Genomic DNA, 15,421 nt, shown 5'->3' with positions numbered 1-15,421 from the left:
GCACGGTACATCCAAACCGTCATCGAACCCATCGTTCTGCCATTCCTAGACCGGCAAGGGAACTTGCTGTTCCAACAGGACAATGCACGTCCGCATGTATCCCGTGCCACCCAACGTGCTCTAGAAGGTGTAAGTCAACTACCCTGGCCAGCAAGATCTCCGGATCTGTCCCCCATTGAGCATGTTTGGGACTGGATGAAGCGTCGTCTCACGCGGTCTGCACGTCCAGCACGAACGCTGGTCCAACTGAGGCGCCAGGTGGAAATGGCATGGCAAGCCGTTCCACAGGACTACATCCAGCATCTCTACGATCGTCTCCATGGGAGAATAGCAGCCTGCATTGCTGCGAAAGGTGGATATACACTGTACTAGTGCCGACATTGTGCATGCTCTGTTGCCTGTGTCTATGTGCCTGTGGTTCTGTCAGTGTGATCATGTGATGTATCTGACCCCAGGAATGTGTCAATAAAGTTTCCCCTTCCTGGGACAATGAATTCACGGTGTTCTTATTTCAATTTCCAGGAGTGTAGTTGCAAGACAGATCGTATGCAAATTTTGCCACAGATGAATGAACAGACACAGTATAGTTAGTTAGAATACAACAGAAAACTCGATAACTTATCCACATGTTGACTACATATTTTTATTGCGTAGTTGACACACACAGACCTCCTTCCCGGAGATTTCGTGTGAGATTGCACCCGAACGGCCATAACTGGCCTAAGCTTTCATGTCAACTCTATCTGTACTCGCCGATGGACGTATCGACATACTTCCTGAACGCTGGGCTACGTCATTTTGACGTCTCTTCCTTAGCTCGTTCGGGTGAAAAGAAGCTCTCCTGCGTCAGTGTGTGTGTAGTTTCTGTGCGATCAGGTAGAGATCTCTATGAGACAGACATTGTTTGAACTTCAATCAAAACACTGTCATTTTTATTTGGAGTTCTGTTCGTTTAATTTTCTAATTGTTTATTAATTACTTCTATTAACTGCACTTAGTAATTCGACTAGATGAAGATGAGATTGTGAAATAATGTTTTATGTAAAGTATTTATGCTGTATGTTGTAGTAACTGGTCTCGTAAGTTCTCGAGGGCTACTAGAAAGATAGGCAGCGGCGCTTACGCAACGATCTCCCTGTCCTCCTCAACGTTTCAGACGGTCGTCGCCCCCACCCCGACTCTCGTCATGAACCTCCCCAGAAATACGTCCATGATTATTCTTGTGCCGACTGGAATGCCTACCGGGATACCCTCTCTACCCAGGTCGATGGCCACCCCCTCACTTCCCATTACCCTGATGATGTTACCCGGGCCGCCTCCTTTCTCCAGCAGACCTTGTCTGAGGCTGTGGAGGCCCACGTCCCTTCCGTCGCCATCCACCCCCACCGTCCTACTTTACCCCCACAGGCCATCCTCCTTCTCTGTGAATCCTGCCGTCTCTACCGTCCCTTCCTCCACATGCGTGACCTGGCCACACTACGACGCCACCGGCAACTACAACAACACATCAGAAACTTGCTCGCGGCTAAGAAACGCCGGGACTGGCGACAGACCTGCACCCGTCTAAATGCCACCCTTCCTATAAACTCGTCCAAGTACTGGTCAGCCTTCCGCCGACTTACCAGATCTAGGCCCCTCCCTACTACCCTCCCCTTCATGATGATCAACCGTTCCCTGATAACCTTAGTAAGGTCAATCACTTTGCCTCCTACCTTTATGATTTCTTTACCATCCCCGACGATCCACAGTTCGATTATTCCCTCTTCCCGGATGTCTGCAATCGAACTGACACCTCTGTCCCTCCCCTCGCTCCTGGTTTACAGTACTTGGACAGCATTGCATACACCGAACTCAATGCCCCATCACCACTCAGGATCTCATTGATACAATCTGCACGAAACGCAACACCGTTCCTGGTGTCACCTATCACCACCTTCGTGAAGCTCCTGCCTCCTTCCCCTCCACCCTGACCAGTCTCTATAATGTAGTCCTGTCCACCGGCTACTACCCCGACCTGTGGAAAACTTCCTGCATCCTGATGTTCCTCAAACCCGACAAACCACCGTCCGCTGTCTCCTCCTACTGTCCCATCAGCCTTACCTCGGTCTTCAGCAAGGTCCTGGAATCCATCCTTACCCGATGCATCCACCAGCATCTCTGCCAGCACCGCCTCCTTCCTGTTACCTAGTCTGGCTTACAGCCGTCCTTCTCTACCGATGACCTTCTCCTTCTCCTCATTCATTTCCTCTCTGAACAACTTAACTCCCGTCGCTCTGCTATCTTCCTCTCCCTTGACCTCGAACGTGCCTATGACCGTGTGTGGCATTCCAGTCTACTCTTCAAGCTCCAAACCTTCGCCCTTCCTGTTACCTACATCTGTCTCATTGAGTCCTTTCTTTCCCAAAGTCCTTCCTACGTCACCATCCATAACACAGATTCCTACACCTTTTTCCCCTCCACTGGTGTGCCTCAAGGCTCCGTCCTCTCCCCTCTTCTGTACCTTTTGTATATGGAGGACATGCCGCCCCCTTCACCCCCCCCCCATCCACCTTCTCCAGTACGCCGATGACAGCGCCTTCCTTGCCCTTGCCCCCACCCTGCAGTGCTCCCGACGCCTTCTTCAGTCACATCTTGACCGATTCACCACTTGATGCAACCAGTGATTGCTTAAAGTCAGTCCTTCCAAAACCCAGGCGATCATAGTAGGCAAAACCACCCCTTCCTTCTGCCTCCTCGATTTCTATGTCACCGTCTATGGACGTCCTATCGCCCTCACCCACACCCTTAAGTACCTTGGCGTCACACTTGACTGTCGCGTCTCCTGGACCCCCCACCTCTGGACAATCCAAGTCAAGGCACGCGCCCAACTCCGTCTCCTCAAGCTCCTTTCTGGCCATACATGGGGTCGGGACCCCTCCACCATCCTCCACACCTATAAATCCCTCAAGTGCCCTATCCTCTGCTACGTCCACCCTGCCTGGATCTCCGCTCCTACTACCTTTTACAAATCCCTTCAGATCCTAGAATACCATGCTCTCCGCCTCACCAATCACATCCGTCTCCCCTCCCCCACCTCCTCCTTTTCCTCGAAGGGATACAGATCCTCTAAACCTCCTGTAAACTTGATCCTCCTCACCCGCTTGTCTCTCCCATCCTCTCCCTCCCCCATCTGCTGCCGCGCCTGTATTTCCACGTCCCACCTGCTCTCCATCTCTCCACTCTCCTTACCCTCTCCCAAGGTGGCTTCTGCCAGCTCACCCTCCCTGATGATGCCCTCCTCCATTTACCCCTCCTATCAACTTTCATCCTCCCATCCCACTTCCTGTGTTTTTTCCTTTGGGCAGCCTCTCTCCCTTCTCTCCTTCCTCCCTTCCTCCCCCCTCCCCCGGGCTTCCCCTACCCCATTCCTTCATTCCTCCTACCATCTCCTCTGTCACTGGCATCTTTGCTCTCCCCTCTCCCTCCCCCTCCACCTTCTTCCCCTCCTGGCAGGTCCCCAGACTCGCACACGTTAAGTGGACATTCCCACACTGGAGATCATCGCCATCGGTTTTGTGTGTGTGCCGTCGTGTTTGTGCCTCAGTGTTTCTCGCCGCCCATGCTCCATCGTTCACGCGTCGTCTATACCGTCAGTGTCCGTGTTCGGTGCTAACAGTTTCTTTGGTTGTCTTCGCCTGTGAACAGCTTCGTGTTTTTTCGTTACCGTGTCTACTGCCGTGTCTACTGTTTTTTGTCCCCCAATATGTTCTGTATATTCTGTGTCTCCGTTGTTTTTCTTTTGTAATACCTGTGGCTGAAGAGCAGCGTACTGTGCTGCTGCGAGCCCACCTTATGTAAGGTGTTAAATAACAATAAAGGAAAAAAAAAAACTTACGCAACGAAAGTAAGCCTGAGTCGTTCTATCGCACAGCTCAGCAGACAAAATGCCTTTCTAGACGTGTTAACTCGCAGCTGGACGTGTACATACCAGCGAGAATTGCATCTTCAACTGGAATCTGCTATTATGATTTTCATGAATTCTCGACATAAATGGTATGACGGCTTGTTTATAGCATTTAGTATCTTCTGCTTAACAGTCCTTATTTCATACAAGATGTGGTGCCTTATGCAACTGATAATCATTTTGATATGATTTTAATTTTATTGTACCCCAGTACAACGATAATAAGTTGTTAGTTGCCCAATGCACTTTCTATCATCGTAGGACTAATAGCGGTAAGATTCCATGACAATGGATTCCAGAAGAAGATACAGCTCTCGTTTGTACATGCATACCCAGTTACGAGTTAACAGGTGTAGAGACGCAGTTTTTCTGTTGAGTTTAGCGAGCGAGCTCGGCCTACCTTCGTAACGTACGCGCCGCGGCCTGTCTTTCTCATAGGCCTCGGAACGTTCTAGAATGACGTATCTATTAGTCATTCGTATCGGGGAATTTGTTATAAACTATTTCGTCAGTTATTGTATTAGGGAAATGAGATTACGATTTCGGTAAAGTAGTTTTGTTAAGAGAGATTTAATTTTATATTGGTGCGTTTTCAAAATTTATGTTTATTTACTGTTCTGATTGAGTGACCAATTTTTTTTCATTCTATATACACACGCGAGACTGAGCGGGTTTACTACTGCTTACTAATCGGTTGTGATGTTCCTCTGCCAATCACAAATTAAATTTCAATAAATCACAAACATCAGCTGTGTATGGGACATTGACAGAAATCAGTGGCGGAGAGTTGAAAACGTGTGCCAGATCAAGATTAGAACCCAGGGTCTCCTACTTACTAGGCACGCGTGTCCGAAACAACAGACACCATACACGTATAATCACAAATCAGCCTGTTCGCGAGTATTTTGTGAACTAGAAACTTCTTTTGTGTAGAGAGATAAGTTTAGTCGGGGACTTGGGTCACATAGCGATCAGACATATCGATATGTGCTCAACTGAAAATATCAGTATTGTGATATTTCGTTACCAGAAGTTTAAGAAGTACTGTAAAGTGTGGAAGAGAGTTCAATTTAATGCACGGTGTGAAATTCTAAACTTTTGGTGACATCTTAAGTAACTAAATTGCGCGTGGTGTGTTGTTTACTTGGGAATGTGAACATTTTGTTACGTGAGACTGGTTGCAGCAACATTTGAGCGAGCTATTCTGAAAGGAACAGTCCGTTTGTAAACTTTCTGGGAAGTATCATCAATAATTCCCATAGACTGGCAACGCTTATGAATGAAGTGTGCGTGTGGACTTCTCAGACGTTCTACAGCTTAGAGTAAGGCTTGCTAGTAACTGCTGTATACAAGCTAACCGCAATACAGTGAAATTTTACGCACAGAAATACTTTCATTTAATTTATGGATGCCTATCTTACTTCATGGACGAGGAACTTCAGCTGATGATATATATGAGAATAAGTACCACCATAGCTGTATCTTGAGAACGTCTTCATTGTCTCGCACGACTATTTCGGCGGCACATACCGCCATCTTCAGGTTCCACCATTGCCGCTGGCATTTGGCCCACATTTGTGCGGTGTTTTTTTTCTGCTTAGCTAGTCCACGTGTACTACTGCAGCGCCAAAGAAACTGGTATTGGCATGCGTATTCAAATACAGAGTTATGTAAACTAGCAGAATAAGGCGCTGCGGTCGGCAACTCCTGTCTATCTATTTATATCCGGATCTAGCTCTAGCTACTGCCAGGTCTGGGTGCTGACGAGTCCTCTCCATTTCGCTCGGTCCTCCCACCACTTTTCTTCCTCCACTTGCTGCCAGGTCACACCTCTACTTTCCACAGATATTCTCACTCCCGTTTTCCACCGAGTTCTTGGGCACCTCTAGGTCTTTTTCCATCCACCTTTAGTTCTTCCATAATTTTGGGGAGCCTCTGCCCACACATTCTCTTAACATGCCTGTACAATCTTAATGCCTTTTTTTTCAATTCCTTCTCTCATACATTCTTATCTAAGATCCTTTCTCATATCTACATTCCTTACTTTGTCCATTCTTGTTTTTCCCTTAACTGCTCTGAGAAATTTCATTTCGCCTGTTTGCAGTCTGCTCTAGTCCCTTTCTCTCATTGTCCACGTTTCTCCTCCATAGGGGACAATAGGGAAGTAATAACACTTATACATAAGGAGTTTTGCTTTTTCTGTAACTTCCTTATTCCAAAATAAGTGTTTTATTGTTTGGTAGAAATTATTTCTCTTCTGTAACCTATTAATTTTGTTGGTTATTCTTCCATCGGTAGATATTTCACTCCCTAAATAAGTGAAACTGCCTACCACTTTGAGGGGTTCTCCATTCAAAGTAATATTTCCGTTGACTCCTTTGACTCTTCCAAATACCATTACTTCACTCTTATCTTTATTTGTTTTAACCCATATCTTTTTATTATTTCCCTCCACACGTCAAGTTGTAACTGTACATCTACCTCTTTATCGCCCCATATTACCATATCATTTGCAAAAATCGTCTTTTTGTCTTTTTCTTTTACTATATCTTTAACTGCCCTATGCATTCCCTCCAACACAACATTAAAAAGTGCAGGAGATAGAATACTTCCTTGCTTAAGCCCTTGTCTTATTTCGAAGTATTTAGAATTCCCCAATGGTGTTCTAATTCTACAATTGTGTCCCCTGTAAATTCTCTTTATTACATTAATGTATCCATCTTCTATATCTATCTTCTTCATTTCTTCCCAGAGTCTTTCCCTGCTAGCTGAGACATATGCCTTCTCTATGTTTATAAAAACCATTATCACCATTTTTTATACTCCTACTTTTTTCCATCAGTTGGTGGATAGAAAATATCAGGTCGATTGTGCTTCTTCCTTTCCTAAACCCAAGCTGTTCTTCACTCAGCTCCTTTTCTATCTTTTGACTTATTCGATTTAGTAAAATTCTTTCAAAAATCTTGACTGTATGACTCATAAAGGTTATTCCTCTGTAGTTTTTACAAAGTCTTTTATTGCCTTTTTTGAAGATGGGAACAATGTCTCCTCTTCTCCAATCGTCAGGTATTTAACTATTTTTCCGTTCAATTGATAGTACTCTATACAGTCACTGCATTCCCACTGGACCCGCTGCTCTTATCATGTCTATTGATACTTCACAGCTATTTCCATTTCTTCCTGTGTAATTTGTCCTAATTCTGCTTCCCAACTTCTCTCAATTTCTCCATTACTTGTTGTTTCATCGTGTACCTGCTCCTCAGCGTTTAACAGTTTCTTAAAATGTTCTTTCCAGAGATCTTTTATATTCCATGGATCTTCAATCACAGTACCATCTTCTATTTCCATCTTTACTGGTACTTCAGAATCCTTCCTTTTATTTTTCATCATTTTATAGAACATTTTCTTATTTCTCTTCACATCTACTTCAAGTTTTTTTGTAAACTCTTCCCATCCCTTTTTATTTGCTGTGTCCACTATTTCTTTGCACATCTTCTTTTCCTCTATATATCTTTTATGGTCCTCATCATTTTTAGTTTTCCACCACTTTCTCCATGCTACATTTTTTCTTCTAACTGCTTGGATAGTGGTATCATCCCACCAACTTGTCTGTCTTATTTTTTCCTTTCCAGATGTTCTACCACATAATTTTTGTGCTGCTTCAACTAAAGTGTCTTTGAATAAACTCCATTCTTTTTCTACTTTGCAGAAAACTTCTTTTGGACATTTTTGTGTGATTAATTCTCTATACTTCTCAGCACTTTCACTCTCCTTTAGTTTCCAATCCTGTATCCTCATCACTTTCTTCTATTTTCTATTTTTCACACACTGATTCATTTTCCATTGTCCCACCAGTAATCTATGGTCTCCATCTGCACTCACACTTGGATTTACCTTCACATTTGTGCTTTCTCTCCCCATTCCCTGTCTACTACAATATAATCAATTACACTGTTGGTTCTTCCATCCCAACTGTATCTGGTGATAAGATAACTTTCTCTCTTCATAAACCAGATGTTTGCTATTTTCATTCCATTCCTCTGGCACAAATCCAGGAGTCTTTCCCCTTCTTCATTTCTGCCTCCATATCCAAAACATCCCAGCACTTGCTAAATACCTTTCTGTCTTTGCCTACCTGTGCATTAAAATCTCCCATCACTATATTAGCACTCTCTATATGGGTCTCTAACTTATTTTCAAGGTCCATTTTCTCTTCTTCGCTACATCCCACTTGAGGTGCCTAAATCTGGATATCTTTTAGTGTTTCTTTTTGGAATCTCAGGTTTAAGATTATGATCCTGTCTGATACATATTTCGCACTTTCAATACAGCTTTGTACATTCTTATTCACCATCACTGCCATACAGTTTCTTCCAAACCTGTTATTCCCACTCCAGTACAGTTTTCTTCCTCCTCTCCAAATTCTTCTCACCTCTTCCCTTACACTTTGTTTCGCTTAATCCCAAAATATCTAACTTTCTCTCTTCCATTTTTCCATTGAGGGCTATATATTAAGGGTGCCAATATTTAGGTTATTATTTAGTCCATTTGGTTTCATATTCTTGTGCTGATAAATATCATCAGAATTCCCATCATTTGCACCAGTACTTGAAGAAGTAGTGGAGTCAAATCCTGAGTGGTTCGTTCCAAGGCTCGTCTGTGTTTTGAAAGCAATATATGAAGACTTTCCTGCTGCCTTGCTAGGCCTAATGCAAGAAAGGATTTTCTGTTGGGGTTGTCTCCCTTACCCTATTGAGTTCCTCCTCCACTACAAGGTAGTGGTTCCCTCTCATTTAATCCCCAGAAAGGAGGGTGGCCTCAAGTGCCAGCTACGCCATTCCGAAGTCTTTCTTCTCCATCGTTGCTGCCATTAAGGTCTGTATAAGGCCTGTATAAGACAAAAAGTGTTTGGCGCAGTTGTAAGATCGGTTAATGCTAATGGCAGGTTATCTACATTTATATGAGATTGAACGTGGTGTGATGAGACACAGCATCTCTGAGGTAGTGATGAAGTGGGGATTTTTCTGTAGGACCATTTCATGAGTGTACCGTGCATATCATGAATCCGGTAAAACATCAAATCTCCGACATCGCTGCGGTCGGAAAAAGATCCTGCGAGAACTGGACCAACGACGACTGAAGAGAATCGTTCAATGTGACAGAAGTGCAACGCTTCCGCGAATTGCTGCAGATTTCGATGCTGGCCACCAACAAATGTAAGCGTGCAAACCATTCTACAAAACATCATCGATATGGGCTTTCGTTGCAGAAGGCCCACTCATGTAGCCTTGATGACTGCACGACACAAAGCTTTATGCCTCGCCTGGGCCCGTCAACACCGACATTAGACTGTTGATGAAATACACTCCTGGAAATGGAAAAAAGAACACATTGACACCGGTGTGTCAGACCCACCATACTTGCTCCGGACACTGCGAGAGGGCTGTACAAGCAATGATCACACGCACGGCACAGCGGACACACCAGGAACCGCGGTGTTGGCCGTCGAATGGCGCTAGCTGCGCAGCATTTGTGCACCGCCGCCGTCAGTGTCAGCCAGTTTGCCGTGGCATACGGAGCTCCATCGCAGTCTTTAACACTGGTAGCATGCCGCGACAGCGTGGACGTGAACCGTATGTGCAATTGACGGACTTTGAGCGAGGGCGTATAGTGGGCATGTGGGAGGCCGGGTGGATGTACCGCCGAATTGCTCAACACGTGGGGCGTGAGGTCTCCACAGTACATCGATGTTGTCGCCAGTGGTCGGCGGAAGGTGCACGTGCCCGTCGTCCTGGGACCGGACCGCAGCGACGCACGGATGCACGCCAAGACCGTAGGATCCTACGCAGTGCCGTAGGGGACCGCACCGCCACTTCCCAGCAAATTAGGGACACTGTTGCTCCTGGGGTATCGGCGAGGACCATTCGCAACCGTCTCCATGAAGCTGGGCTACGGTCCCGCACACCGTTAGGCCGTCTTCCGCTCACGCCCCAACATCGTGCAGCCCGCCTCCAGTGGTGTCGCGACAGGCGTGAATGGAGGGACGAATGGAGACGTGTCGTCTTCAGCGATGAGAGTCGCTTCTGCCTTGGTGCCAATGATGGTCGTATGCGTGTTTGGCGCCGTGCAGGTGAGCGCCACAATCAGGACTGCATACGACCGAGGCACACAGGGCGAACACCCGGCATCATGGTGTGGGGAGCGATCTCCTACACTGGCCGTACACCACTGGTGATCGTCGAGGGGACACTGAATAGTGCACGGTACATCCAAACCGCCATCGAACCCATCGTTCTACCATTCCTAGACCGGCAAGGGAACTTGCTGTTCCAACAGGACAATGCACGTCCGCATGTATCCCGTGCCACCCAACGTGCTCTAGAAGGTGTAAGTCAACTACCCTGGCCAGCAAGATCTCCGGATCTGTCCCCCATTGAGCATGTTTGGGACTGGATGAAGCGTCGTCTCACGCGGTCTGCACGTCCAGCACGAACGCTGGTCCAACTTAGGCGCCAGGTGGAAATGGCATGGCAAGCCGTTCCACAGGACTACATCCAGCATCTCTACGATCGTCTCCATGGGAGAATAGCAGCCTGCATTGCTGCGAAAGGTGGATATACACTGTACTAGTGCCGACATTGTGCATGCTCTGTTGCCTGTGTCTATGTGCCTGTGGTTCTGTCAGTGTGATCATGTGATGTATCTGACCCCAGGAATGTGTCAATAAAGTTTCCCCTTCCTGGGACAATGAAGTCACGGTGTTCTTATTTCAATTTCCAGGAGTGTATGTTACCTGGTCGGACGAGGCTCGTTTCAAATTGTATCAAACGGATGGACGTCTATGAGTATAGAGACAACCTCATGGACCCTGCATGTCAGCAAGGGATTGTTGAAGCTAGTGGAGGCTCTGTAATGGTGTGAGGTGTATGCAGTGGGAGTGATGTGGACACCTGATACCTCTAGATACGACTCTCACAGGTGTCACGTACGTGCATCCATTCATGTCCATTGTGCATTCCGACGGACTTGGGCAGTTCCAGCAGGACATTGTGACACGCCACACGTCGAGAATTACTACAGAGCGGCTCTAGGAACACTCTCCTGAGTTTAAACACTTCCGCTAGCCACCAAATTCCCCAGACATGAACACTATTGAGCATATCTGGGATGCCTTGCAACGTGCTGTTCAGAAGAGATCTCCACCCCTCGTACTCTTACGGATTTGTATTTTGATGTAGTGTGCTCAGAAAATTTATGATTTAAATGCTGACAAACTTTTAATTATTCCGCCATGTCTATACTCAATAAACGCGTTTCTGACTTCAACGAAGATACGGTGTTACTCTGAGTGTATGCATAGTACAGTTCTAACAAAATCGATCCAGTGCGCAAGCAACAAACAGCTACGTGCAGCAAAAAGGCAAATAACAAAAAAAGAAAGAAGTAGTCCGCAATTAACACCAGAGTGTAGCTAACACGATCACGGCAGGCAGCAACCTCTCTCCACTGCTGCGTCCCACCACTTTCGACTCCCCTCAACAACTGCTTCCTCGCTACTACTCGCCATAATAATATCTCTGACCCATAGAGTTTGTGTACTCACACAGCAGCATCATAGATGTCCAACTTTCAAAGTCATTGTAATTGGTGCGTGCACAGTAGCTCAGCGTGTTCGGTCAAAGGATTGCCTGCTCTGTGTAATAAAGCCACTGAGTGAACAGGTCAACGATGAAAGTGAGCAGTGTCTTTTGATGTCCGCCCCAAACGAATACACCAAACCAAATGAGATAAAAAAAAAGTGGTTAGAGGTCGTGCGTTGCAAGTGGGTCGTAAATGAGGCGGCTGTACTAGTCCTGCTAACACTTATTTTTTTATTATTTATACCTTTCTCATCATTGGTCACATTATTTCGTTTATATGACATTTGAGAGGTAAACTAGGGGGAAAACGTGCATTTTCACGAAGTTGTACTGAATTTCACATGTTATTATATGTTATCCGACTATTCACTATTTGTAATTAAATTTTCAAGGACGAGGGACAGGCTTGGGACACCCAAGACAAACCTCGATAAATAATGATGCCAATGGCGTTATTCACAATGAGTGATGTAGTAAGTCAAAGTGCGGTAGACCACAAGTGTAATGTGCAATTACTTCGGTTACACGATAAATCAGTCAAATCTAAAGGTCGTAAATTCAACTTAATACCTAGGAATTACAATTACGAACAACTTAAATTAGAAGGAACACATAGAAAATGTTGTGGCGGAGGCTAACCAAAGGCTGCGATATATTGGTAGGACACTCACAAAATGTAACAGATTTGCTAAGGAGACCGCCTACACTACGCTTGTCTGTCCTCTTTTAGAATACTGCTTTGCGGTGTGGGGATCCTTGCAGGATAAATATGACCGAGTACATTGAAGGGGAGCACGTTTTGTATTATCGCGAAATAGGGGAGAGAGTGTCACTGAAATGATACCAGATTTGGGATGGACATCATTGAAACAAAGGCGTTTTTCGTTCAGGACCCATCTTCTCACGAAATTCCAATTACCAACTTTCTCCTCCGAATGCGGAAACATTTTGTTGACGCCGACCTTCATAGGGAGAAACGATCACAATGATAAAATAAGGGAATCAGAGCTCGTACGGAAAAATATAGGTGGTCGTTCATTCGGGGCGCTGTACGAGATTGGAATAATAGAGAATTGTGAAGTTCGATGAAGCCCCTGCCAGACACTTAAATGTGATTTGCAGAGTATCCACGTAGATGTAGGTGAATATGTGCTCTCGACACCACACGTTCCAGGATGGTATTTGTCATGCGCACATGGAAAACATAAATCGAAACTTCATGCAAATACACTTCGTTCTTTTCATTACATTACCTTTCAGATGTCATATAAACGAAACAATAATGTCAGCGATAGAAAAAGATTGACAGCTAAGGTCGAGCGGGAGTCGAACCTTCGCCTTGGGCGCGTTCGTTTTATGAAACTCACTTTTTTTATTTTCATTTTTTTATAACTCTCATTTTGTTCGTTGCATACATGCCCACAACGAATTCTAACGTCCAGCACCTTCGCACAGATACATCTGTTACATAATAAATGCGTAAAACTTCTCTTCCGATCTTTCTCGGAATTGGCAGGGTAGTGCACCGTACTAGTTACACATCATGTTGTTTTTGCTAAAGGTGTACAAACTTTGATCTAACCAGCAACACGCCGCTATTCCAGACACCGACGATTATTTTGATTAAGGCGCGTCGTGAAAGTAGCGCCACAGTACAAATTGACTGTTTTAGAAAGATGGAAAACATATTGCCAGCTACCGATAAATCGCGTGAGAAGGCTCGGAGAATGGAAAAGCCGCAAAAAACTGCGTACTTTTCCGTAACTCGGGCCCCTTGTCAGATAACGGCGTCTGTACGTGTCAGTACCGTTATCAGGCAATCCATCACGTATGTGGAGTATCAGAAGAGTGGAATTTCATCTCCCGATAACTATTATCACGTAACGAAGAAAGAATATACCAGGAGCAGTTAACTGAACTTTGAACAACCTGTAAACTCATCGTCCTGCGTTCTTGTGTTCACTTAATGAGACTGTGTAAGCAGAATGAGGCGCAATTTTAAACGAATGAAAATCAAACGGACAAGTCTAATCGTTGCTGCCATGAAATGGCACGTGTTTGGAATTGAGAACATTACAGAAAAACGCAGAGAATTTAATGGTGAAATATTTGTGGACTTTATCGACCTTGAGAAGGTTTTTGACCGTGTGAGCTTTGGCAGCCTATGGAAGGTAATGTCTGCATGCGGGTATCGTTATCAGAAAACAGAAGTATGAAAAACCTTTCCAAAACGACACGTATTGTAACAAACACAAGTAGAAACTGATTACAAGAAATAACTGTTAACCAAGGTGTTAGACAAGGATATGGACAATCACCTACCCTTTTAAATACTTCCGTTGACTTCATTCTTCGCAAAACGAAATGTGAAATAAATAAAGGAATTCAGATAACGGTTGAGGAATACCTGAATGTGCCTCCGTTTACTTCAAAGATCAGTATACCAACTAAACGAAACATGCAAAAAATGCAGTTTCAAAATTTCTGGTAATGAAACGAAAATAATGATATTCCGCGGAAAATATCCAGTCAAATGGTTCAAATGGCTCTGAACACTATGGGACTTAACTGCTCAGGTCATCAGTCCCCTAGAACTTAGAACTACTTAAACCTTACTAACCTAAGGACATCACACATATCCATGCCCGAGGCAGGATTCGAACCTGGGACCGTAGCGGTCACGGGGTTCCAGACTGTGGCGCCTAGAACCGCTCGGCCACTCCAGCCGGCAAAATATCCAGTCAGATCAAAAATCGTTATAGATAATTTAGTTTTACAACAAGGCTCTCAAATCTCCTATTTAGGCTGTGCTATAAGTTGTTATTTTGTTTCTGACATTGTAAAAAAAAAAAAAAAAAAGCTAGACAAATTCAAAGCTGCTTGTGGTACCATTAGCAAAACATTGGGCCATAGGCTACAGAAAGAGCCCATCGTGAAATTATATAAGGTGATAGCAATTCCTGCGTTACGCTACTGGAGCCAAAGATGGGTTACCCACCAAACAAAAATAGCAAAATATAAAATTAAATAAAAAATAAACGTTAATAAAAGTATAATAAAATAAAAAATAAAATAAAATGCAAACAGCGAAGATGAGGAGCCTAAGGAAGATGAAGGGCTGCACAAAACGGTATATGATTAGAGATGAAGATGTTAGAACAGAATTAAACGTTTCCAGCAGGAATAAAGAAATTCACAAATACCGTGAAAGTTGGAGACAACTCATGGGGATGCCAGGTCACAGAATTCTCCAGAAAATTCTGGACTACAAGCCGAATGGGAAGAGGGACGTTGGAAGGCCTCGAAAAAGATCGGAATGATTTTGTTTGTGAGTCTGCAACACGCAACAGCCTAATTCTTGAAAGGAAGACGATGATGCTGTCGTTATGAGAAAATGGATTAAGTGGTGGAACTGTCAGTATTAGTCCTCTGAAGTTAATATGTCTCCCACAAGTAACTAGAACAAAACAAACATCGTCCGTACAGCTCTTGAAGGCCGAACATCACCGACCGGCCGCCGAGTCATCCTCAGCCCTTAGGCGTCATCGGTTGCAGGGTCAGCACACTGCTCTCCCTTCTGTTGTCAGTTTTCGTGAGCGGTGCAACTAAAAGAAACGAGAAAAAGTATAACAACGGAGGAAGTGACACAGTAGGGTTCACAATGGGTGTTAAGTCTACGACAGGCGATCGTATTTTACCAACGCGACCCAATTACCACTTTTAATGCCAGCAGCCAGGAGATCATTAAAACGATGTAGTGGAGGCGGTTTTGTCGGAATCAGAGTCGGAAAATGTTTTGGAAATTGGTGGTAGGTACCTGTGGGGACAAACTGTTGAG

The sequence above is a fragment of the Schistocerca serialis genome, chromosome 11 (genome assembly GCF_023864345.2).
Source record: "Schistocerca serialis cubense isolate TAMUIC-IGC-003099 chromosome 11, iqSchSeri2.2, whole genome shotgun sequence".
Lineage (NCBI taxonomy): Eukaryota > Metazoa > Arthropoda > Insecta > Orthoptera > Acrididae > Schistocerca > Schistocerca serialis.
The sequence above is the reverse complement of the archived record's forward strand: the minus strand, read 5'-3'. Positions refer to the sequence as shown.